General features: G+C 48.2%; 1 protein-coding gene across 1 annotated transcript in view; it reads right to left on the minus strand.

The window, feature by feature from the left end:
* ATP8B3 (ATPase phospholipid transporting 8B3) overlaps nt 1-8,732 on the minus strand; it is a 92,298-nt gene extending 83,566 nt beyond the window's left edge. Inside the window, exon 1 of the mRNA XM_043990392.1 lies at nt 8,639-8,732. The gene's annotated coding sequence lies outside the window, so the exon portion shown is untranslated. The remainder of the gene's footprint in view (nt 1-8,638) is intronic.
* Between the last annotated feature and the right edge of the window lie 15,402 nt (nt 8,733-24,134).

The following is a 24,134-nucleotide window of genomic DNA, read 5'->3' on the forward strand; positions in this document are numbered from 1 at the left end:
GGATGCAAGCCCAGAAGGCATGGCTGTGATTATCAAGCCCAATCCTTTCATTTTACAGATAAAGAAACTGAGGGTCAGAGAAGGAAAGCCAGTTGCCCTGCTGCTACAGATGGGAAGCAGCAGGGCCAACATCTAACCTGGCTCTTCTAACTCCAAATCTGGTGAGCCTTTGATGCTCTACCATAATGCCTGTACTAGGCTAAATTACCCCTAAAAATCTACTAAAAACTTGGCATTTAAAGTTTGCTGGGGAAAGAAAGGCCAGAGCTACGTACAATGGAGTAATGGGGGATCTGTCCCAGGGTGCTAACATTTAGAAGGGCATATTTCTTCCCCTGTTGGTTCTGGATTGGCTCCAAGACTCAGACATTTGAATTAACCACATGACTGCCTTGGGTCACCATTTGTGACAACATTATGTCCCACTCTAGGTAACCGATGGCCCACGGGCACACCTGCTACTTGTTACATCAAAGAGTTGACACAGATGATTGCTCCTTCTCACCCTGATCCATCTTCTCTTGGACTTTTTAAGTTTAGAGATCTGCTACATTGAGGAGAGGGTGGAAACTAGACTCTGAGGGAAGGGCTACAGTACAGCCCCTCTCCCCCCCCTCACCCCAACATCATGCTTTCCCAAGGTGCCAAAATCCCTAATTCCAGCTCTCTACTCTCTCACCTTTGCTTATACATCACTATGTGGAATGCCCTTTGACCTCCCTTCAGCTGCTCCAAATCCTACCCCCCACCTTCTCCAAGAAGCACTCCCTTATCACTTACCCACAATGATCTCTCATCTCCCTCCACCGACCTGTAAATTCTGTCAGCCCGCATTCTCTTACAACGGTTCTCATATTTGAGTCTTGTCCAGTTGAATGTAAGCACCTTAAGGGCAGGAAAGGAAACCCTCTTCCTTTTGACCAATACTGGCTGGATTCAATGGGGCCTCAAAGTCCCCAGTTTCTACCTATGATATCAGGAAAGGAGTGTCCCACACCATAGTCAAGTAGCCATGAGGAGAGAGAGCTTTGATTCAATAAGTATTTATTAAGTCACAACTTTCTAAAACAATGTTACATAGAAGGTGTCTATATGAATTGGTAGAAGGAATTTCCTTCAAATCTGGCCTCAGACACTTGACACTTACTAGCTGTGTGACCCTGGGCAAGTCACTTAACCTCCATTGCCCTACCAAAAAAAAAAAAAAAAAAAAGGAATTTCCCCATCAGAGAGTTCTCTATATCAGTGAAATCACAATTCCAGTCTCTCTCCCTAGGCTATCCTGTGCTAAACACTAGGGATACAAAATTAAACATTCAACAGTCCCTGCCCTCAAGGAGCTTACAGTCTACTGGCAGAAATATGAGCATAGGTAAATAAACCCAAAATACAGTGTGTCTCAAAAGTCTTTTTGCAACTTTAGCTCCAAGAAGCAGAGATGAAGAGAGATAATATTCTAGGCATAGGGAACAGGCTAGCCAAAGGCACAGAGGCAGGAAATGAATGCCACATATAAAGAAAAAGCACATAAGCCACTTTTACTGGAATAAGCCCATTTCTGTACATCACACATGCATACACTCGGGCACATTCACATCCAGATTTTCTTTGTTTGAAAAGATCTTAGCAGGGGGCAGCTAAGTGGCACAGTGGATAGAGCACCAGCCCTGGATTCAGGAGGACCTGAGTTCAAATCTGGCCTCAGACACTTGACACTTACTAGCTGTGTGACCTTAGGCAAGTCACTTAACCCTCATTGCCCAACCAAAAAAAAAAAGAAAAGACCTTAGCAGCTCAACCCATCCCCGAACAGAACACTGCCCCCCGCCAACAATAATATACTAGACAAATAGTCATCCAGTATCCTCCAGAAGACTTTGAATAAGGAAGATTCCACTGCCCTCCAAAAATGCAGGCAAGTCCAAGGCTATAAGGACTACAAAGGTAATCTGGAATTCATCCCCTCCTCATCTCTACATCTTAGACTCCCTTCCTTCCTCAAGCACAGTTAACAGACCACCTACTTACAGGGATACCTTTCTTCATCCTCCCAGCCACTAGCCCTCTGTCCCTCTTGAGAGAACTTTGTATCCACTTCTAGATAATTTATATTTACTTCCTTGCTTCTTCCTTGTTCTGTTCCCTCAAAAGATTATAAGCTCTTTGAGGGAAGGTACTATTTTATTTCTTTGTATCCCTGGCACCTAACTATTCTTGTATATAACAAGCTAGTAATAAACATTTCTTGAATCAAAGTGTATAGAATCTACAGGATATCTTTTAAAACTCCTCTCCCATAGAAGAGGGAAATTTTTCTCACATTAAAAAAAAAAGAGGCACATAAGGAAGAGCTTTTACTGCGGAAAGGAAAATGGGAGGGAAGTTAAGGAGGGAGTGGCAGGCAATACTTGAATCTCACTCTCATTGGAATTAGTTGAAAGAAGGAAGACTAGATATACACACTCAATTGTATATAGAAATCTAACTTACCCAATAGGAAAGTAGGTGGGGAAAGGGATAATAGAAAGATACAGAGGATGATCAAAGGGAAGGTGAATTAAGGGAGGCAGTGGTTAGAGGCAAAATAGACTTTTGAGGAGGGACAGGATTAAAAAGAGAGAAAGAAAAAACTGAAGAAAATGGGATAAAGGAAAGACATAGTTTGTAATCATAACTGTGGATGTGAATGGGATGAGCTCACCCATAAAAAGGAAGCAGATAGCAGAATGGATTAAAAACCAGAATCCTAACAATATGTTGTTTACAAGAAACACACTTGAAACAGCAAGACATGTACAGAGTTAAATAAAGGGCTGAATCTAACATGCTTCAACTGAAGTGAAAAAGGTAGTGATAGCAATTATGATCTCAGACAAAGCAAAAGCAAAAAATAGACCTAATTAAAAGAGATAATCAGGGAAATTACATTTCGCTAAAAGGTACCTTAGCCAATGTAGTGATATGGAAAATTTCTACAGCAGGATTCTCTGATAAAGCTTTCATTTCTCAAATATATACTGAGTATAGAACTGAGTCAAATTTATAAAAATGAGAGCCATTCTCCAATTAACAAATGGTCAAAGGATATGAACAGGCAATTTTCAGAAGAAGAAATCAAAACTATCTATAGCCATATGAAAAAATGTTCTAAATCACTATTGATTAGAGAAAAGCATATTAAAACAACTCTCAGGTACCACCTCACACCTATCAGAAATGACAAATGATGGAGGCAATTAGGGAAAAATAGGTACACTAATGAACTGCTGGTGGGGTTATGAACTAGTCTGACCATTCTAGAGAACAATTTGGAACTAGGTCCAAAGGGCAATCCCTTTGTGCATACCCTTTGACCCAAAAGGATCACAGGAAAAGGAAAAGGATCTATATGTACGAAAATATTTATAGCAGCTCCTTTTTGTGGAAGTAAAGAATTGGAAATTGAGGGAATGCTCATCAATTGGGGCATGGTTGAACAAGTTGTGGTATATGATTGTGATGGAATATTATTGTGCTGTTAAGAAATGAAAAGGAGATGGTTTCAGAAAAACATGGCAATACCTATACAAACTGATGCAAAATGAAGTAAGAAGAACCAGGAGATCATTGTGCACAGTAACAGTAATGTTGTAATGATGATCAACTGTGAAAGACTTGGCTACTCTGATCAATACAATGATCCAAGACAATTCCAAAGGACTCATAATGAAAAAATGCTCTCCACCTCCAGAGAGAGAACTGATGAACTGTGAGGGCAAATTGAAGTATGATTTTCTCACTTTCTTAATTTGCCTTCTTTAAAAAAATATATGGCTAATATAAAATTATGGGTTTTTTTCTGATTTCACATGTATAATTGATATCATATTGCTTGCCTTCTCGGTGGGTGGGAGAGGAATGAGAGGGAGGGAGAATTTGGAACCCAAAATTTAAAAAGCAAAGAATGCTAAAAAAATAAACAACTTGGGGTGACTAGGTGCCACAGTGGATAAAGCACTGGCCCTGGAGTCAGGAGTACCTGAGTTCAAATCCAGCCTCAGACACTTAACACTTACTAGCTGTGTGACCCTGGGCAAATCACTTAACCCCAATTGCCTCACTAAAAAAACAAACAAACAAACAAAACAAAACAAAACAAAACAAAAAAGAAAAAATAAACAACTTGAATAATATGTTTATATGTGTATTTATGTATGTATATATGAACTCCTCTGCTGCCCTCCGTGGATGCTATAAAACTTAAGCACCTTGGAAGCAGGGATCCGGAATACAGCACAGTATCCCAGTGGCACAAACTAGATACTAAATACTTGCTGGGGCAGCTAAGTGGTGTAGTGGATAGAGCACTGGCCCTGGAGTCAGGAGAAGATCTGAGTTCAAATTTTACCTCAGACAGTTGACACTTTCTAGCTGTGTGACCCTGGACAAGTCACTTAACCCCTAATTGCTTCACAAATAGACAAATAAATAAATGCTTGCTGAATTGTTTGATCCAAACAATCCATCCCCTACCTCCTTTCCCCAAGTTTAGCAAGTCCTGCTCACAGTCAAGTTCTCCATACCCCTGAACAAGCACTGAGTTATAGATGGGAGGAAGGAAAAAGGATGACAGGTGAACAATGCAATATGCAGCCAAGCTTGGTACCCTGGCAAAATCAAGAAGTGAGATTTAATCTGTTCCTTTTCTGCCCTCCCTAAACAACTCCTGCCCACCCACTACACACACACACACATACACACACGAGTGCCTTTCTTATGCCTAACAAAAATAGCCCTTTATACATGCCTGCTCCACTTTCCAAAGTCCTAAAGGCTCCCTTTACCTCAAGCTTATCAAGTTGATCAGGGAATTCCTTGGGCCAATACTCTCCACAAACTATTGCCCAGAGAGATAAAGAGGACAGGTGTTCTTTTAAAATAAATTTTTATTTCTATCTTTTCTGCTTATATCACCAAGATTTCCCAGTCTATCCTTCCCTCCCCCTTCCCTTAGAGAGCCATCCCTTATAACAAGGAATAGAAAAAGCGGAGGGGGGTGGGGGGGATCAGTTCAGCAAAACGAATCAAGATATAGGAAAATCTGCCATCATCTGCCATATTCCACACCTGGGACTCAGCCCCAGAGAAGAGAGATGAGAAGGCATTTCACTCATCTGTAAAGTGGGAATGGTAATAGCACATGCTTCCCAGGGTTGCTGTGAGAATCCAATGAGATAATAATGGCTTAACATTTATGTGGCTCTTACAATGTGCTAAGTGCTTTACAAGTATTATCTCATTCGATCTTCAAAACAACCCTGGGAGGTGGGTGCTATTATTACTCCAATTTTACAGTTGAGGAAACCGAAGCAAACAGGAGTTAAGTGATTTGGCCAGAAAGGTTCTAAAGCTGGATTTGAACTCAGGTCTTCTGGATTCTGATATAAAGTCCCTTGCAAGTTTTAAAATGCTAGCTATTGTCATCATTGTATCGATTATAATTATTTTTTGTGGATAGAGAGCCTATAATATAGTAGGGAAGACATTTTTATCACAGCTTTACAAATGAGCAAACTTCTGCTCGAGGAGCAAAGGTTGATGGGAAATTCAGCCTGTGTAAGGCCCAGTGCTAGAATTCCCTATTAAAATTAGAAATGAAATACTGAAGATCTATCCTAATGGACAACAACAATAACAGGTGGTATTCTGGAAGGAGCCCTGTACTGGTAGCAGAGGACCTGGCTTCTCATGCTGGCTCAGCAAGCTGACTCTCAATGTGACCTTCAACAAGACACTCCCCCCTTCCTGGCCTCAGTTTCCTCCCCTGTAAAATGAAGGATTTGGACTTACTGGAATTCCTAGGTCCTTTCTATTTCTCATAATCCATGCCATATGTTCAAAGGTCATTACCAGCTCTGACATTCTATTTTCTTATATTCTAAGGCCCCCTGCCCCACTACCAACTCTGACATCCTGGGTTCTAAAGGCCCTCCCAGCTCTGACATCCTGGGTTCTAAGGGCCCTCCCAGCTCTGACCTTCTGGGTTCTAAAGTTTCTGTCAAAGGGACCTTCCTCTAGTCCCACAGCTTCCTTTTCTCCCCTCCATCCCTCCTTCTAGGAGCCAAGTGGGAGATCAGTTTATCTCCATCTGAGTGGCAAACAGGGTAGGGATAAGACTTCAGTGGGGCCCCAGGAGGAGGAAATAGAGACTTCAAAAAAGGAAGTCACAGACTCAGGGAGCAAATGATGTCTTATACCGATATTACATCCAGATGTGAGGGGCCTTCCAGACTCTCTGGTCCAACCCTGTGATTATACAGATGGGGGACCTGAGATGCAGAGAGGAAAAGAGGCTTCCCCAAAGTGAGTTAGTGCAAGAACCACCACCACCCCACTCCTGACCCCAGGCTAGCACTGTGACTCCCTCAAAACAAATTTTCTTAGCGACAGTCCAATCATCCCTTTTAGGCTCCCTGTCCAAAAGTTGCTCCTGCCTGAATCTCCTTTCCTTGTAGGAAAACCAAAGTATTCTACAGATAATCTCAGCCCCTGCCCAACTTCCTGAGGTCTAATTTGTCAGGGGACGGGAGTGTTGAGGGGAGCCGGGGTAGAATTTCTGACCATTCTCTGAGAGTGGGGCCCTGGAATTGGATGAGAAAAGGGGAGGGGGGCAGTAGGGAGGTCTTTTCAGCCTTGCTTTTTTTTTTCTTTTAGCCTACTTTTTAGTCAGGGAAGACTCAGAAGACATCCTAGAAATACAGGGGTTATTTTGTTTGTTTGCAAGGCAATGAGGGTTAAGTGACTTGTCCAGGGTCACACAGCTATTAAGTATCAAGTGTCTGAGGCTGGATTTTAACTCAGGTCCTCCTGAATCCAGAGCCAGTGCTTTATCCACTGCCCCACCTAGCTGCCCCCAAAATACAGTTATAAATCAGGCTCTTAGACAACTATCTGAACTGACACCCCCCCCCTACACACACACACACACACACACACACACACAGATACACACACACCCTTGTCAGAAATCCGGGATGTGAATCCTCAGGTATCCTGGCATCTTCACTTCCAGCGACTATTAGTGACTATTCCTCAGGGGTAGGAAGAGAGTGGGACAAAGAGCCAGAGGATAAAGGAAGGTCAGGTTCAGTGCCAAACGACTTAGAAATGCTGAGATCCTATGGAACACAGAACAAAGGATGCCCTGAGATATAAGATGTGAGAGCTGAAAAGGTGCTTGGAACATGGGAGGTCAGAGCCGGGGAGGCATCAGAGTTGGGGAGACTCTTGGAACATAGGTTGGGGGGCGGGGCTTGGAAGAACACGGAATAATGGAAAGATCCCTGGATAAGGATCGCAAACAGTAGATTACAGCACCCCACCCCGGCTGCCGAGTACCACTCTCAGAAACCCCGGACCACTCTTTTTTTTTTTTTTTTGATGAGGCAATTGGGGTTAAGTGACTTGCCCAGGGTCACACAGCTAGTAAGTGTCAAGTGTCTGAGGTCGAATTTGAAATCAGTTTTTTCTGAATCTAGGACCAGTGCTCTATCCACTGCGCCACCTAGCTGCTCCCCGGACCGCTCTTTTAACCTCCCTGGTCTTGTTTCCCCATCTGTCAAATGAAGGAGTTGGACAAGATCAGCGTGAAGATTCCTTCCCGCCTTACAATCCTGTGATTCGAAATTCCTTGAGTTCCGTGCTCCTCGTTTTCCTCTCTCAAACGCGATTCACACCGTCTGCCCTCGGAGGGTTGTTTGGCACGGAGCCCAGGTCACGGAGAGCCGGGGGGCGGGGTTTAGAAGCATCAGCCCAGCTGCCCACATACACACTCCGGAGGACCTCCTTGAACTCGCCAGATAGAATGACCCACCGCAGGAGGGCACACAGCTTTCCTTGGGTATCTTAAAGCCCAAGAGAGATAACTAGAAACACCTGAGAACTGCTAGCACCCTTAGGAAGTCAGAGCAAGAAGAGACCGCAGAGATTATTACTTAACATGAGCCATTTGCTTTACAGATAAGGAAACTGAGGCTGGGACCAAGGAAGGACTTACTGGGGGCCACATACTGGATCAGGGGTGATATCAGGACTGGAACCCCAGGCCCCCCGTCTGGCAGCCCAGGACCCATCCTCCCTCTTCAGCCCCGCACCCCCTCTAAACCAAGTTCATTAGAAGCAAAGGTCACAAGACCAAGCCGACGGTCCTCTTTCCTAGCGTTTACCAGCATCTTCATCTCCAGCTTGGGAGCCAAAAACTCAGTGTCCCCATTAGAAAAGTAAAGAGAAGTCCTTCCCTTCCCTGTAGCCCAAATCCATCCCACTCTTGGAGAATAAAGCCAGCGCTTGGGACCGAAGTGGTCTGAGGAGACACCTGCTGACAGGTGGGAACACTGCCGAGTGGGGGGGGGGGAGCTCCTCCCTCCCTCATCCCCTACCCTGCTGATTTCCACCCCAATCCGGACTAAGGAGCTAAGCTTTTTGCCCCACCTGTTGGGACAGGGGAACGGTGGGGCAGACCTTCCTTGGGACTATTTCAGAAACAACCCCTTCCTCGGCCCCTTCCTTCCCTCACTCTGTCCTCCCAGCACCACCTGGGGAAGGAGGCCCCAGGAGTTCAGCCTGCGTGCGGGTGCGGCGGCCGCGGGCGGGCGCTCACCTGCTCTCCGGGGCCAGGCGCCACCGCACCGGGGTTGTTCGAGGTGGGTAGTTGGCTGGGTCGGGACGGCCCAGGGAGCAGCTAGAGGGGCCCAGGCGGCATCTGGACTTTTAAGCAGGTTGGGGAGGGGTTAGGAGGAGGAGGGAAAGAAGGAGGAGGGGCCGGCTCCGCTAAGCTCAGGCTCAGCTCCAGCTCCGCCCCCGGCGCCCCGGGGCCCTAGAAGCGGAGCCGCCCCAAGGAGAGAGAAAAGGGGTGGGGAGAGAGAGAGAGAGAGGAAAAAAAAGGAGGGAGGAGAGAGACAGAGGGACACACACAGAAAGAGAGACAGAGAGATTCAGAGACAGAGAGAGAGAAGAGGGGAGAGGAGGGGAGAGAAGAGGGAAGGGAAGAGGGAAGGGAAGAGGGAAGGGAAGGGAAGGGAAGGGAAGGGAAGAGGGAAGGGAAGAGGAAAGGGAAGGGGAAAGGGGGAAGGGAAGGGGAAGGGGAAGGGGAAGGGGAAGGGGAAGGGGAAGGGGAAGGGAGACAGAAGGGGAGAGAGGAAAAGGAGAGGTAGAAGAGGAGGAGGAGGTGGCAAGAAGAGAGGGAGAGAGGAGAGGGAAGAGAGAGGAAAGGAGTGAGAGAAAAGGGGAGAGAGGGAGAAAAGTCAGAAGAGAAGAAGAAAGGAGAGAGGAGAGAAAGGGAAAGAGGAGGGAGGGGAGAGGAAAGAGAAGGAGGGAGAGAGGAGAGGGGAGAGAGAACAGTGGAAGAGAGAAAGGGAAAGAAGAGAGGAAGAGAAGAAAGAGGGGAGAAGAAAAGGAGGAAGAGAGGACATAAGGAGAGAAGGAGAAAAAACAAGGAGAAAGAGAGGAGAGGTGAGAGAACTGAGGGAGAGAGAAAAGGGGAAAGGACAGAAGACAAAGGCAGAGAGTAGGAAGAAGGGAGAGAGAGAGAGAGAGAGAGAGAGAGAGAGAGAGAGAGAGAAGACAGGAAAAAGGAGAAAGGAGAAGGGAAGAGAAGGAAGGAAAGACAAAGACAGATGTTGGCATTAGCAGCCACTGGCTGTGTGCTCAAACACAGACACACAAACACACACCAGATGTTGTTGCTGTTGTCATTTGACCTCCCTTCTCGAAGAGGACCACAACATCAGGAAGTAATATCATTGACTTGCAGGGAATTGGACTGAAGTAGAGCCATCTGGGTACAGGGGCAAGATATACATCAGGACGACTGGAGATGTACAGCAGACACACAGAAACACCCCAGATATTCTGAGACACACACATATAGAAACACACACACCAGACATGCACGCACTCACACACTGGACATTGGACACAGAGAGACACAAACATGCAGTTACACACAAAGACAAATGGACGTGTACCTACTAACAGAGAGACAGCACCACACAGGCAGTGCCATAATGTCGGGCTACCCAACATGAAGAACACTTCCCAGAAGGGAGAGGAATGAAGAAGCCCCAGGTCCATGGAATGTATGTACTTCCTGAGGGAAGAGGGAGCCTGCACCTTCTTCTGCTCTGGCTATGGGGATATCTATATGTAGATTCACAGATTCACAAATACAACAATTAAAAAATAAGGCAAGGGGCGGCTAGGTGGCGCAGTGTATAAGCACCAGCCCTGGAGTCAGGAGTACCTGAGTTCAAGTCAGGCCTCAGATACTTAACACTTACTAGCTGTGTGACCCTGGGCAAGTCACTTAACCCCAATTGCCTGACCTAAAAAAAAAAAAAAAAAGAATAAGGCAACACAGGATAGAAACAAAAGCTACAGATTAGCCCACTCACACTGAGGGCCTTGGTTTTTCCATCTGTCATATAAAGATGTTCCTCCCAGCTCTGACATTCTATGTTCTAAGGATTCTCCCAGTTCTGATATTCTGTGTTCTAAGGATTCTCCCATTGCTGACACTCTATGTTCTAAAGACCTTCCCAGTTCTGACATTCTATGTTCTAAAGGCCCTCCCAGCTCTGACATCCTATGTTCTAAGGATCCTCCCAGCTCTGACACTCTATGTTCTTTTTTTTTTTTTTAAGCGAGGCAATGGGGGTTAAGTGACTTGCCCAGAGTCACACAGCTAGTAAGTGTTAAGTGTCTGAGGCCGGATTTGAACTCAGGTACTCCTGACTCCAGGGCCGGTGCTCTTTCCACTGCGCCACCTAGCTGCCCCAACACACTATGTTCTAAGGACCTTCCCAGCTCTGACACTGTGTTCTAAGGACCTTCCCAGCCCTGACATTCTGTGTTCTAAGGTATTCAAGGGTACTCCCAGCTCTGACATTCTGTGTTCTAAGGGCCCTCCTAGCTCTGACATTCTGGGTTCTAGGGGCCTTCCCAGCCCTGATATTCTGTGTTCTCAGGGCCCTCCCAACTCTGACATTCTTTGAGCCTACATTCAGCTCAGACAGTAGAATTGTGGTCAGTATAGCCTGAGCCATCCAGAACTTGCTTCCTGAAAGAGGTGACCCTGGAGCCACAGGGGCTTTATCTCATAACTTCCTGGTCATCCCTACTGAGCCCACCCTGACCCCATCCCTCACATACCCCTGATGCAGGGCCTGTCTCCTTAAATGTATGAGAACACCTATAGCTCTACCTGCCCAGTTCTGTATGTGTATGCTTCTGGCCTCTGGGCTCAGAGCTAAGACAAGGCAGGCCTTTGGGGCCCAATTCAGGGTCATCTGGGGAGCAGGCAGAATCCCAGGAGTAGGGCCTAGAGGCACAGGGTGACCCCACCTTCTCCCCTGGGTCAGGTCCAAGAGCCAGGCCCTCATCGTCCCCAGGCAGGCAGACATCAAGGGCTCAAGTTACATGCTGCGGCAGTAAAGCTTAGGCTGGGCTGAGCTCCAGGCCAAACCTCCTGGTTCTAGCTTGTTTAAGAAGGAAGAAGGCCACAAGGGAGTTAGAGACATGACTGGAGGAAGGCTCTGACCTCCACGAGCATCCTAGTGACCCTCCAACCTCCTCTTCCTCTCCACCTGAGCTGAGATGGCTCCTAGGCTCCTTCTGGGCCAGACTGGGTGGATAGTGCCCTCTGTAGTCCATCCCCCACATCTACAGGGCTAGAATGACCCAGAGAACAGGACCTTAGAAATCAGCCAGACAGGGGGTCATTATAGGGAATGTGGAATGACAGGAATGTGCGAGCCCAAGAAGGGGTGAGTTCCTCTTCCTTGTCCTCAAGCAAGGACTGGATAACCATGTTTAGGGGATGTTGGGGTAGGAATTCCTTTCATGTAGGGGTTGGAACTAGATGGCCCCTGAGGTCCCTTCCAAGTCTCACGTTCTGTGACTCTGTGAAGGGAAAGAATGTGTCCAACATCACACAGAGTGAGGGACAAAGCTGAGATTCAAACCCAGACCTCCTGAATTCTAGTCCAGTGCTCACCTTCCACTGGTAGGGGGCTGCCTCTGAGTGCCACTCCCTACCCACCCCCACTCTCCGAGGACCCCTTAACATTTCTGCCCATATGGGGGAAAGGGGCTCTGGCATTCAATCAAGGAAGGAAGGAAACAAGCATTTATTAAGCCCCTAGTACATGCTAAGCACAGTGCTAAGCATTTGACTATAGTATCTCAACTGATTCTCACAACAACCTGGAAGGCAGGTGCTATTATCATTCCAATTTTATAGTTAAAGAACTGAGGTTAAATGACTTGCTCAGGGCCACACAGCTAGTTGGTGTCTGTGGCTGGATTGGAATTTATCTTCCCCACTCCCTTGAAGAAGTTAAGTGGCAGCTAGATGGCACCTGGAGTCAAGAAGACTAATTATGAGTTCAAATGTGGCCCCCTACCCGCCACTTAACTTCTTCAAGGGGGGTGGGGGTGGGGGGGGCAGGGCAATGAGGGTTAGTGGCTTGCCCAGGGTCACACAGCTAGTAAGTATCAAGGTCTGAGGTCAAATTTGAACTCAGAACCTCCTGAATCCAGGGCCAGTGCTTTATCTACTGTGCCACCTAGCTGTACCCCCCACCTTGTTGTTTTTTTTAATGTTTTAAGGGCTATATTTCAATATAATTGGTTTCCTTTGAAACCTTATATATTTGACTTTATGTATTTTAATTTAATTTAATTTTTAATTTAATTGTTTTAAAAAACAATTCTAGGGGCAGCTAGTTGGTATAGTGGATAAAGCACCGGCCCTGGATTCAGAAGGAACTGAGTTCAAATCCAGCCTCAGACACTGGCTGTATGACCCTGGGCAAGTCATTGCCCTGCAAAAAATTTAAAAATTAAAAATTTAAAAAATTTTTAAAAACCAATTCTAAGAAGGGGTCTAGAGGCTTCACCAGACTACTTCCCAAAAGGCTCCAGGACCCCAAAAAGGAGAACTCCTGTTCTAGACTGGACATGTGGCCTTGGAGTCATAGGACCTGGATTTGAATCTCAGCTCTGCCTGAGTGGGACCTCAGTTTTCTCACCTGTAAACTGGGGGAGGGAGGGGTGGAGTCGATGGCTTCCAAGCTCCCTGCTAGCCCTAAGTCTGTGAGCCTGTCAGTCATTTCTTCCCTCTCTGCCTTACTCTTTGTACAATGAAGGATCAGAGTTCTGGATTAGGGAGGGACTGCCCGGGGTCATCTAGCATTTAGGGCCAGATACTGGGAGTGAGCTGTCCAAGAGAGGGACTCTCCCAGTTCCCACATATGTACTAAGCCCCCCACCCCTTTGGCTCGGCCCTTGGGGGTTCTAAGGACCCTTCCAGCCCTGACACTGTGTCCAGCGTCATTAGGGCCTCTCCAGCTCTGACGCATCTTACATTTTTAGGTCTTTTTTAGTGCCCATGGCTTCAGGTTCTACAAGGTCAGCCTCAGGCCCAGTGGAGGTGGGCACAGGAACAACACGCTCCATAAATTTGGGAACAAGGTAGGAGTCTTCCCCCAGTGATTTCTGACCCCCCCCCAAACTCCACCTCCAGTGCCCTTAGGCCTACTGCCTGGGGCCCACCCACTCACTGACTCCTTGTGCCAGGGCAGCTGGGGGCTAAGGCGGGAGGAAGCTGTGGGAGAGGTGGGTTTGCATAGGATTTAGGGGCCGTGGGAGGCTAGAACTGATGCAATTCTTCAGCCTGCCTGCACCCCTACCTCCCCAGACCAGTGACTAGACTTCCCAGTCTGGGACCTTGAATAACTCCCAAGTCCAGCTTCCCCTTCCTCAGCTCAGCAGCTTCCAAAGGTCATTGGTCCTCGGTCCTATTCTTTACTGACCCCTGACCTGGAACTTGGGCTAGGGGAAAGTGGACAGAATGGGACTGTGTAGGAATCTCTGGCACCTAGGGGCAGATTCCCAAAGTCCCGAATAGCAGAACTCCAAAAACATTCTGCCTAGGAAGCACCTGGGCCTTCCTGTCAGGGCTGAGTGTGCGACTTCTTAAGTAGCCTTGGTCTGAATGTGGCCACTGAATGTGACCCAGGCCCCAGCTGGAACGCAGACCCTAAGTATGTGAGCTCTTTTAGAGCACAAAGAAATTTTAGAGATGCTAACCAGTCACAAAGGGGAAAGTATGAATAACAACAATAATAAAAACAACAAGAACAACATGCATATGTGCTTTGGGGTTTATATAGAGCTTTATGGTTGTTATTTCATTTGATCCTCACGATATCCTTTTTTTGGGGGGGGTGAGGCAATTGGGGTTAAGTGACTTGCCCAGGGTCACACAGCTAGTAAGTGTCTGAGGCCGGATTTGAACTCAGGTACTCCTGAATCCAGTGCCAGTGCTTATCCACTGCGCCATCTAGCTGCCCCCACAATATCCTTTTGATGTGGGTGATATTATTATCCCCATTTCACAGTTGGGGAAACTGAGGCAGCCCCCTGTCCGAGGTGACACTGGTAGTAAGAATCTGAGTCAGGATTCGAACTGAGGCTGCCTGGGTGTCTTGGCCTGTCCCTCTCCACGCAACCTCAGTTCAGATATTTCATCCTGCTGTCTTGGGGGGTGGGAGGGAGGGTGGCGGGGAGGCGGGAGAGGTACTTGAATTCCAGAGCCCCCAACAGATCACTTCCCACCCACCCCCATTTCCATGATTCTGCTCTTTTCGCCTCCTTCCTTCCCCTTAACTCTCCCAAATATGTCAAGACATTGCAGTGAACTGTGAAAATGGTAACATGCAAAGGTTTGGGTTGTTCTCATGATGATTAATGACCCTGTGGGAGTTGGACAATCTGGCCTCAAAGGGCCTGCATCACTCAGACTATAAAATGATGCCCTCCCTAGTGCCTGGACTCCAACTCAAACATTCATGAAGTGCTTAGCCAGAACCACTCACGGTGCTCTACACCGGCATACAAACAAACAACAGTCCTTGCCTCCTGAAACTTCCAATCTACAGGAGGGGAAATTCTTGTGTTTGAGTCTTAACCCTCCTAGGCAATCTCTGAGTACAGGCCGCTGGCTACCTCTGCCTCTTATTTAGCCCACCATGTCCCTGAGCACAGAGCTAGGCATGAAGGGGGGATATAGTAAACACCTGTTGATTGGATGGTTAGTCGGGTCTGGCCCAAGCTCAGTGGATCTCAGACTTGTGGCTAGTCTATAGAGTGGAGGATAGGGCACAGGAGGACCAGGCCAAACTTGAGCACGGGGTAACTGCTGGGAAGGAATGGCTCCCCATCTGGGAGTCACTGTCCATGCCAGGGTCTGGCATGCCCAGGGTAGGCCCCAGCCAAGACCTAGGTCTAGCTTCCATGGAGAGCCCAGAGGCCCCTGCCAGCCCTGGATCTGGCTTTTAGGTCTCTGGCAGAGCTGGTGTGCCTCTAGAGCTGGAGTTTGGGATCTGGTCCTAGAAGCAGTGGGCAGAAACTCTGTCCCTAGGCACGGTGCCACCTTGGCATCATCAAGGGCCATTGATCTCTGCTCCTCAGGCTGCTGAAGCCGCTGCCCCCAGTGGAGTTTAGCTCTCCTGTTCTTAAACCACACCTGGGGAAAAAGGTTTGTATCAGGGAGAAAAGATGCTCATCTTCCCCCCTTCCCCCCAAAGTGGCATTGGTGGGCTCCTGACACACCCAGAACTGGGGCAAGGGCTCTGGGGGATCAGCTCTCCCCTGAGGAGAGAGGCAACAGAGACCTGGAGACCAGAGAATGATCTTGCTTCTGCCACTTACTACCCACAAGGCCACCAGCAAGCTGCTCACCGTCTCTGATTTGCTAATTCCTCACTAGAAAAATGAGAGAAACATCTTAGATTCTTTGCACTTCTAGTATTACTTATTCTACTCTAAAATCTGATAGAGATCTAGCATTTTGTATTCTAAGGACCCTGCCAGCCCTGACATCCTGTATTCTAAAGGCCCTCCCAGCCCTGACATCCTGTGTTCTAAGGGCCCTCCCAGCCCTGACATCCTGTGTTCTAAGGGCCTTCCCAGCTCTGACATTCTAAGATCTCTCCCAGGTCTAATATTCTATAGGATCATAAGACCCCAAATTAAATACTGGAAGGAACCTTGGTGGCCACTGAGTCCAACCCCCTCATTTTCCAGATGAAGCCACAGCCCAGAGAATTTAGGCAAGTTACCCTAAGTAACACAGCCAGTAAGTGCTTGAGGCAGATTCCGGCTCTTTGTGCCTTTGAATCTAGTGTTCCATCTCTAAGGTCTCTCCCCAGATCTGACATTCCACGCTCTGTAGTCCCTTGTTGCTCCAACATCCTCACCCTTAAGTCCAGCTAAGGGGCCCTTGATTTCAGCCGTCCTGATGCAGTTCTTGTGACAAGAACATCCTCCCCATTTGGGATGTTTGATAGTCACAAAGGACAAAGGGAGCAGCAGACCCTGCCCTGCGTGAGGAGCCAGTGTTTCCTGCAGAAAGGGTCACACGTAGATGGGCTTTGGTGGAGCCCAGCCAGGCTGGAGGCAGGGAGATGCTCACCTGGACTCAGGCCTCAGGCAGGAGGAGAAGGCCAGCCAGATGTCGCCGGGTACCCTGGTCTGGGTAGGGGCTCTGTTCAAAGGCCCATCACAAGGCCTTCAGCTGAGGCTTCGTGAAGGCAACCCGCTTCTTCGGGGGGGCCAGGGAGAGACTGGGTCTTGGGGGGCTGCATGTGAAAGACTAAAAGACTAGCTGAGGAGCTTAAGACATCTAGAATCAGAGTCCCTAAGAGAGGAAGGTGGGGGCCTGAACATGGTTGGGCCTCAGGAAAGCTGGGGAGCCAGCGGCTTGCCGGCTGGCCAGAGAAGAAGGAGGCCGTGGGAGGGGAATGGGGCTTGATTTGGGGAAAGGAAAGCTGAGGGAGGCACTTTCTCCTCCTTCCCCCTGCGGGTCTGCAGCCTGCTCTTCCCCTCCTCTCCCTCCTCACCCCAGTTCCTCACCTGTCATACATTCCACCCCTAGTGGAGGCTGAGGGGATGGAGGCAGAAGACGGGGAGAAGCACAAAGCAGGGTCAGAGGACCTCCCGAGCCCAGCAGCCACAGGCCAGCAGGACTTTGGTCCATGCCCACCGGACACATGTGAAGGCTCCTTTGATAAAGCTGAAGACACTCGGTGGTTCGCATCCGTCTTCCATGTAGCTGGGAACTCCGTCTCCAGGCCTTGCTTTCTCCATCTGTCATATGGGCCAGCACAGAATCAGAAAGCCAAGACTGAACCTTAATGGAAGAAGCTGCCCTTCCAGCCCAACCAGAGAGTGAAAGACCCCCTGGGGGCTTGGGTCCCTTCTCAGGCACTGGGGAGATGCCAGGTGTACTGTCTTGGCTTTCATTCAGAGGGAAAAACCATCGATCCCCGAGGAATCCAAAAAATATCTTCTCCCCCTGAGTCAACCTAAGTGCAAAACTTCCAGGCTCTGTCATTGGTTTTCTGTGTGACCCTAGACAAGTATTCACTTCCCCCACCCTTCCCTCTTGGTTTGTTTCCTTATCCGTAAAACAAGGGGGTTATATTGGGTGTCCCTTCTAAACATCTCAATCTCTTGATGCCCTGACTGCATTAGGCCCAGAGGTTAAGTGACTTGTCCACCATCCCAAAGAAAGTTGATGGCAGGGCCCAGATGAGAAGCTACCATTTCGGGCTCCTGGTCCAGAGGCAGGGTCACCTGGACCTCCACTGGCCACCCTCTTGGTCTCCTGGACAAAGAATGTGCCCCCTATACTCTCCCAACTCTTGGCTGGGTTGGGGCATCTACAGCCCTGGTCCTTCCCACATAGCCCAGGGTCTGAGCTACTCACCTTCACTCTGTTCTTCTTTCTGGTCAGCCTTGACCAGGATGAGCCCCGTACCATCCTCCCTCTTGGCCACTTAAGCTCCTGTGACTGGGCCCCATCTGCCCCTCTTTGAGTCACTGGTCAATGGAGAGTATCCTGGCCCCAAACCCTCTGGGACTTGGAACTTGGTGTGTGTGTGTTGGGGGGAGGGGGCAATCAGAGACTGGACCGGCCCCACATCAGGGGATCAGAGGGGGGCTATTCTTCCCTTGTCAGTCCTGGATTAGCTTCCCTAGCTTATGTCACCGAAGTTACTCCTTTCCTGCCTTCTGCTCCCCCTCCATCAGGGATCACTCCAGGAAACAGATGCATTACCCAGGAAAAGAGGAAGTGTCCCCAGCCCACCTCCCATGTCCATCCACCAGACCCCATCACTCACTTCCCTGAGTAGAAATTAGGACACCTGGGTTCTTACCCCTACTCTTGCCCCAACCCATGGTGTAACCTTGGCTAAGTCACTTTCCTATGGGTCTCATTTTCATCACCTGTAAAAAGAGCTTGGAAGAGGGGGCAGCTAGGTGGCGCAGTAGATAGAGCACCGGCCCTGGAGTCAGGAGTACCTGAGTTCAAATCCGGCCTCAGACACTTGACACTTACTAGCTGTGTGACCCTGGGCAAGTCACTTAATCCCAATTGCCTCACTTAAAAAAAAAAAAAAAAAGAGCTTGGGAGAGGTGATCTCCAAAGTCCCTTCTGAGCTCTAACGTCCTCTGTTCCCAGCTCTCTGATGGGGGCAGGACAGGGCCTGCTGCAGATGCCTGCACAGTGAGCCTCCTAGAGTGGCCCCTCCTCCCCTTTGGCTAGCTGCCCCCCCCCCCCCCCCCGCCCTCCACAGCTGTCAGGGGCTATCAGCCTTCAGCCAAGACAAGTCAGTTTGGGGCAGGTCCTAGAGGGGATTCGAGGGCCAGGGGGCAGATTAGCAAAGATTTCCAGAAAAAAAAAAAGCCCTTGCAAGTGGCACAGGGCCCTCCCAATCACTCCCACAGCCTCCAGAGGCAGAGAATGGGGGCAGAAGCTCACTCCCCTTAGGGTCCTCTTCCACGTCCACCCTCAGTACCCTCTGCCCTCTCAACTTCATACCGTACAGCACCCCCATTTTGGATTGAGACTTAGAAGACATGGGTCCAAATTCTGTCACTTCCATTTGTTAAATGTGAGGCTTTCATTCCCCCCTCTCTGGACTTCATCTGTAACATGACAGGGTTGGGACTAGAGGGTTTTTTGGGTTTTTTTTGGTGAGGCAGTTGGGGTTAAGTGACTTGCCCAGAGTCACACAGCTAGTAAGTGTTAAGTGGCTGAGGCTGGATTTGAACTCAGGTCCTCCTGACTCCAGGGCTGGTGCTCTATCCACTGCACCACCTAGCTGCCCCTTTGGACTAGAGTTTTTAACTTGGGGTCCATGAATTGATTTTAAAAGATATATTCACTAGCTGTGTTTCAGTTTAATTGCAATGCTACTATGTATTTTATTTTATGTATTTCAAAACATGATTCTGGGGGGCAGCCAGGTGGCGCAGTGGATAGAGCACCGGCCCTGGATTCAGGAGTACCTGAGTTTCAAATGCGGCCTCAGACACTTGACACTTACTAGCTGTGTGATCCTGGGCAAGTCATTTAACCCCCATTGCCCACAAAAACCAAGACAAAACAAAACAAAACATGATTCTGAGAAGGGTTCCCCAGACTGTCGAGGGGATGGAGGGGGGGAGACAATGATCCAAAAAAAGACTAAGAACTCTTGGGAAAATATTCCTGTATTTGGCACTGGAAGGAATCAGAGGTGGGAATTCTGGTAAGGAAGCTGATGCAACATTCCAGTTTTGCACATAATGCCCAAGCCAAAGTGGTGTCGTGAAGGTAGAGAAGGGAGGATGGATGGGAGAAACCAAAGGCTCCCAAGGGCTCTGAGGATTAAGAGGGGAGGATGGATGGGAGAGAGCAGAGGATCCCCCCAAGGGCATGTCCCCTCTCCCTCTTCTCCCCCCCCCCCCCCCCCCCCCTCGCCCCCAGTTCTATTAATGGGTGTCAGAGGCTGCTTGCTGGGAATTGCTTCATTTCCTGCCCATAACAATAAGGGAGGTGGACAGCTAGGTGGTGAAGTAGATAAAGCACTGGCCCTGGATTCAGGAGGACCTGAGTTCAAATCCAGTCTCAGACACTTGACACTAGCTGTGTGACCTTGGGCAAGTCATTTGACCCTCATTGTCCTGCCAAAAAAATAAATAAATAAAAAACCAATAAGGGAGGTATCATGGACCCCTGATTTGTTGTTTGTTTAGAGAAAGAATAGATTTCACATTTACAAATACAGCTCTTAAAGGTTCGCAAAACACTTTACATACATTATTTCATTTGTTCCGTCCCAACCGTCCAGTGAAATAGATGCTGCTATTTTCTGTTTTACAGATAGGGTAATAGGTTCAGTGAAAGTTAAGTGACTTGTCCAGGGTCACACTGCTAGTAGTACATGAGGCAGGTTTCAAACCCAAGTCTTCCTGGTGTTCACCACTCCATGATACCACAGTCCCTTTCTCAGGAAAGCATGCATAACCTCCTTTCCCCCTCAACCCAATTTGCCTTCCTTGGCTCATGGATTTGGTGTTGGAAGGACCTGAGACCATTACCCCAGCCCTTTATCTTTTTGTTTGTTTGTTTGTTTTTTTAGTGAGGCAATTGGGGTTAAGTGACTTGCCAGGGTCACACAGCTAGTAAGTGTTAAGTGTCTGAGGCCGGATTTGAACTCAGGTACTCCTGAATCCAGGGCCGCTGCTCTATCTATTGCGCCATCTAGCTGTCCCCCAGCCCCTTTATCTTACAGAAGAAGATACTGAGGGTGTCAAAAGGGTCAGTTGATTTGACCAAGGTCACACAGTAGTAGAACACATGTTCAAACCCACACCCCTGATTCCAAACCCAGGACTATTTTCTGGATTCCAAGGACCAAACGGGGACCCTAGGAATCCCCAAGTCCCCCTTGCCAGAGGAGGGAGGCAGAATGCCTTGGTCCAGCTCACCAACTTCTCCCCCTCCCCGTCTCCAAATAGCCTTCCTAGAGCACTCCCTCTAAAGGGTGGGGACAGGAAGAAGGAACAGGAGGAATTGGTGGACAGATGGGCAGGGACCATGATTGAAGGAGCATAAGGCTGCCCCCTCCAAGGGGTCCAATTGATGGGGAAAGTTGAGGCTGTGCTGTGGGCCCCAGCCTGCCATCCTTCCTGCCCCTGGGCTAGCCCCAGAGAAAGGAGCTGCAGCCCCCGCCCCATCCAGGCTTGCTTTAGGGAAGGAGACAACCTGTTAAAGGCTCTTTAAAAACTGGGATCGATAGTCCCCGCTGACCTCTGACCCCTCCTGCCTCTTGGCTCTACCAACAGCGTCAGCAAGGTGCCAGACGCCCTCTGAAAGATAACCAGCAAGGGATGGCAGTTCCAGGCGGTCAGCCACCCCCTGCCCCAGCAAGCTTGTTCTCCCACCCCTCTGCTGCCATCTCTGCTCACCTGCCTCATTCATTGCCCGCAGATGAGAGACAGAATGAGCTACGGGAATCTCACCCCTCCAAGGAAGCCAGCTGTGGTTCCCCTCAGTTTCCCCATCTATTAAAAAAAAACAAAATGGAGTGGAGGATGAGACTGGGCCCTCTGGCTCAGATGTGAGGAGAGCCAAACTTGGAGACAGGGTCCTTATCACAGCTCTGTCACTGGCTGGCCAAGGGCAGGGACTGTTCAGCCTCTCTTTAGATCACCAGTGCCTGGCACAGAGAAAGGGGTAGGGCACTGGACCTTGGATTCATTAATCCAGGGAACTCCCAGGTGAGAGCATTCCTCTATGAATAGCAGGTCAGCACCTTCTCTGCAAGTTACAGGCTGAGACTAAGCAAGCACCCAGTAGACACTCATGCTAGCTACTAGCACTTATGTCATTGAAGGCTTACAAAGCCTTCACAAAGATAATCTCTGTTGATTTGATACAATAAGGTAAGTGCTATTATTGGCTCCATTTTACAGATTAGGAAATTGAGGCCAGAGTTGGTTAAGAGTAACTTGTCCAGGGGCAGCTACTAAGTGGCAAGTGGATAGAGCACTGGCCCTGGATTTAGGAGGACCTGAGTTCAAATCTGACCTCAGACACTTGACACTTACTAGCTGCGTGACCCGGGCAAGTCACTTAACCCAATTGCCTCACCAAAAAAAAAAAAGAGGTGACTTGCCCAGGGTCATGTGAATAGGAAGTATCTAAGGAAGGGAATGGGACTCAGTTTCCTAGCTCTAACACTGCACACCCAGCTGCCTAAAAAATGATTGTCAACTAACTGAATGTATGTGTTGGACAAATAATTTCTCCTTCTCTGGGCTTCAGTTTTCTCCTCTGTAAAATGAAAGATTTAGAGATAATTCTTCTGTAAGGTCTTTCTCAGTTCTTGCATGCAAGGATTCTATATCCCTATACCCCATTTACTCTTTCCTGAGTGGGATAGAGCAGCCACAATCTGGGTCCCTGGTGTCCAGCACCCTACCCTGTGTCCCAGATCCGAGCATGGTGCCCTCATTGTCAGACACCCAAGAGAGGGGAAATGTCCTGCTGAGAATCCATGGGGAATCAGACCTGAGATGTCCTGCTCTCCTTCCATACTGTGGGTGAAGCCCACTTCCTTCAGAAACCCCTTCCTGGCTGAGCTCCATTCTGTGGCTTGTCTTAGCCTCTCGTCCCCAGAATCTTAGGAGCTATTTTATGTTAGGTGAAGGTACATGTGTAACTCTTTCTGAGTCCCTTGAACCCTAAAGCCTTTGAACCTCTTCCCTGCCCCTCAAGACTAAGTCTTTACAGAGGCAGAGGAAAGGCAGTACGCTTGCGAACTCATGACACAATTCACTCCAAAAAAATCCAAATAATGCCTAGGACAATTCCTGTAGCAGCAAAACCCACAGAAGAATGTGCTGAAATCATCTTCCAACCAAGGACAGCTTGGAAAATTGGAAGGAGGGAGCTGCTATGCTAAACAGGAGTGGAGCCCAACCCCACATTCATGCTGACACAGATCCAGTCCCAGGAAGGCCTCACGAAGATAAGAGACCCCAGAGCCTCTGATCAGCTGCAGCGCCAGTGTCTTCTGGAACTAAGCTCACAGTTTGGTGAGAGGGCTGAGCCCTTGGCAGGGGGGAGACTACAGGGGTCTCTGCTGGTGCTGAGGCAGAACTTGTGGTTTTTTTCACCCTGCTGGGAACCAGGAGGTAGTCTTGAGAAGCAGTGACCCAGGTTGGGGAGGGGCACAGGCTCGTCAGAGGTGACAACACAGCACACAAAGTTGGCTGATTATCAAGTTGGCCTAGGGTCATCCTGCGGACCAGGGAACAGGCCAGCTGAATGAAGAACCTGCTGCTCCTTAAACCCATACCACCTGGGACCTCCTGAAGCTTTGGATAGCACAGCCCTGAAACAGTGCCCACTTTAAGGAGCTAAAAGTCAGTTAAAAGGAAAGGCAAGATGAGCAGACAGAGAAAGGTGAGGACCATAGAAAGTTCTTTAGTGACAGGAAGATCAAGGTGCATCCTCAGAGGAAGATGTCAATATCAGGGCCCTATATCTAAAGCTTCCAAGAAAAATATGAATTGCTCTCGAGGCCTTGGAGGCACTCAAAAAGGATTTGAAGATAGAGAGATAAAGGAAAAAATGGAAAGAGAAATGCAGGAAAGACATGAGAAAAAAGTCAATAGCTTGAAAAGCCAAATTGGCCAAATGGAAAAGGAGGTATAGAAGCTCTCTGATGAAAATAATTGCCTAAGAATTAGGACTGAACAAATGGAAGCTAGAGACTTTACAAGAAACCAAAATACAATAAAGCAAATCCAAATGAATAAAAAAAATAGAGAGGAATGTGAAATATCTTAGAAAAATTGCTGACCTAGAAAATAGGTCCAAGAGAGATAATTTTAAAATTATTGGTCTACCTGAAAACCATGATCAAAGAAAGAGCTTAGACATCATCTTCCAAGAAATTGTCAGGGAAAATTGCCCTGATATTCTAGAAGCAGAAGGTAATATAGAAATTGAAAGAATCCACTGAACACCTCCTGAAAGAGATCCCAAAAGGAAAACTCCTAGGAATATTATAGCCAATTCCAGAGCTCCCAGGTTAAGGAGAAAATATTGCAAGCTGCCAAAAAGCAAGAATTCAAGTAACATGGAGCTCCAATCAGGATAACACAAGATCTAGCAGCTTCTACATTAAAGGACCAGAGGGCATGGAATATGATATTTCAGAAGCAAAGGAATTGGGATTACAATCAAGAATCAC

The sequence above is a fragment of the Dromiciops gliroides genome, chromosome 1 (assembly GCF_019393635.1).
Source record: "Dromiciops gliroides isolate mDroGli1 chromosome 1, mDroGli1.pri, whole genome shotgun sequence".
NCBI lineage: Eukaryota > Metazoa > Chordata > Mammalia > Microbiotheria > Microbiotheriidae > Dromiciops > Dromiciops gliroides.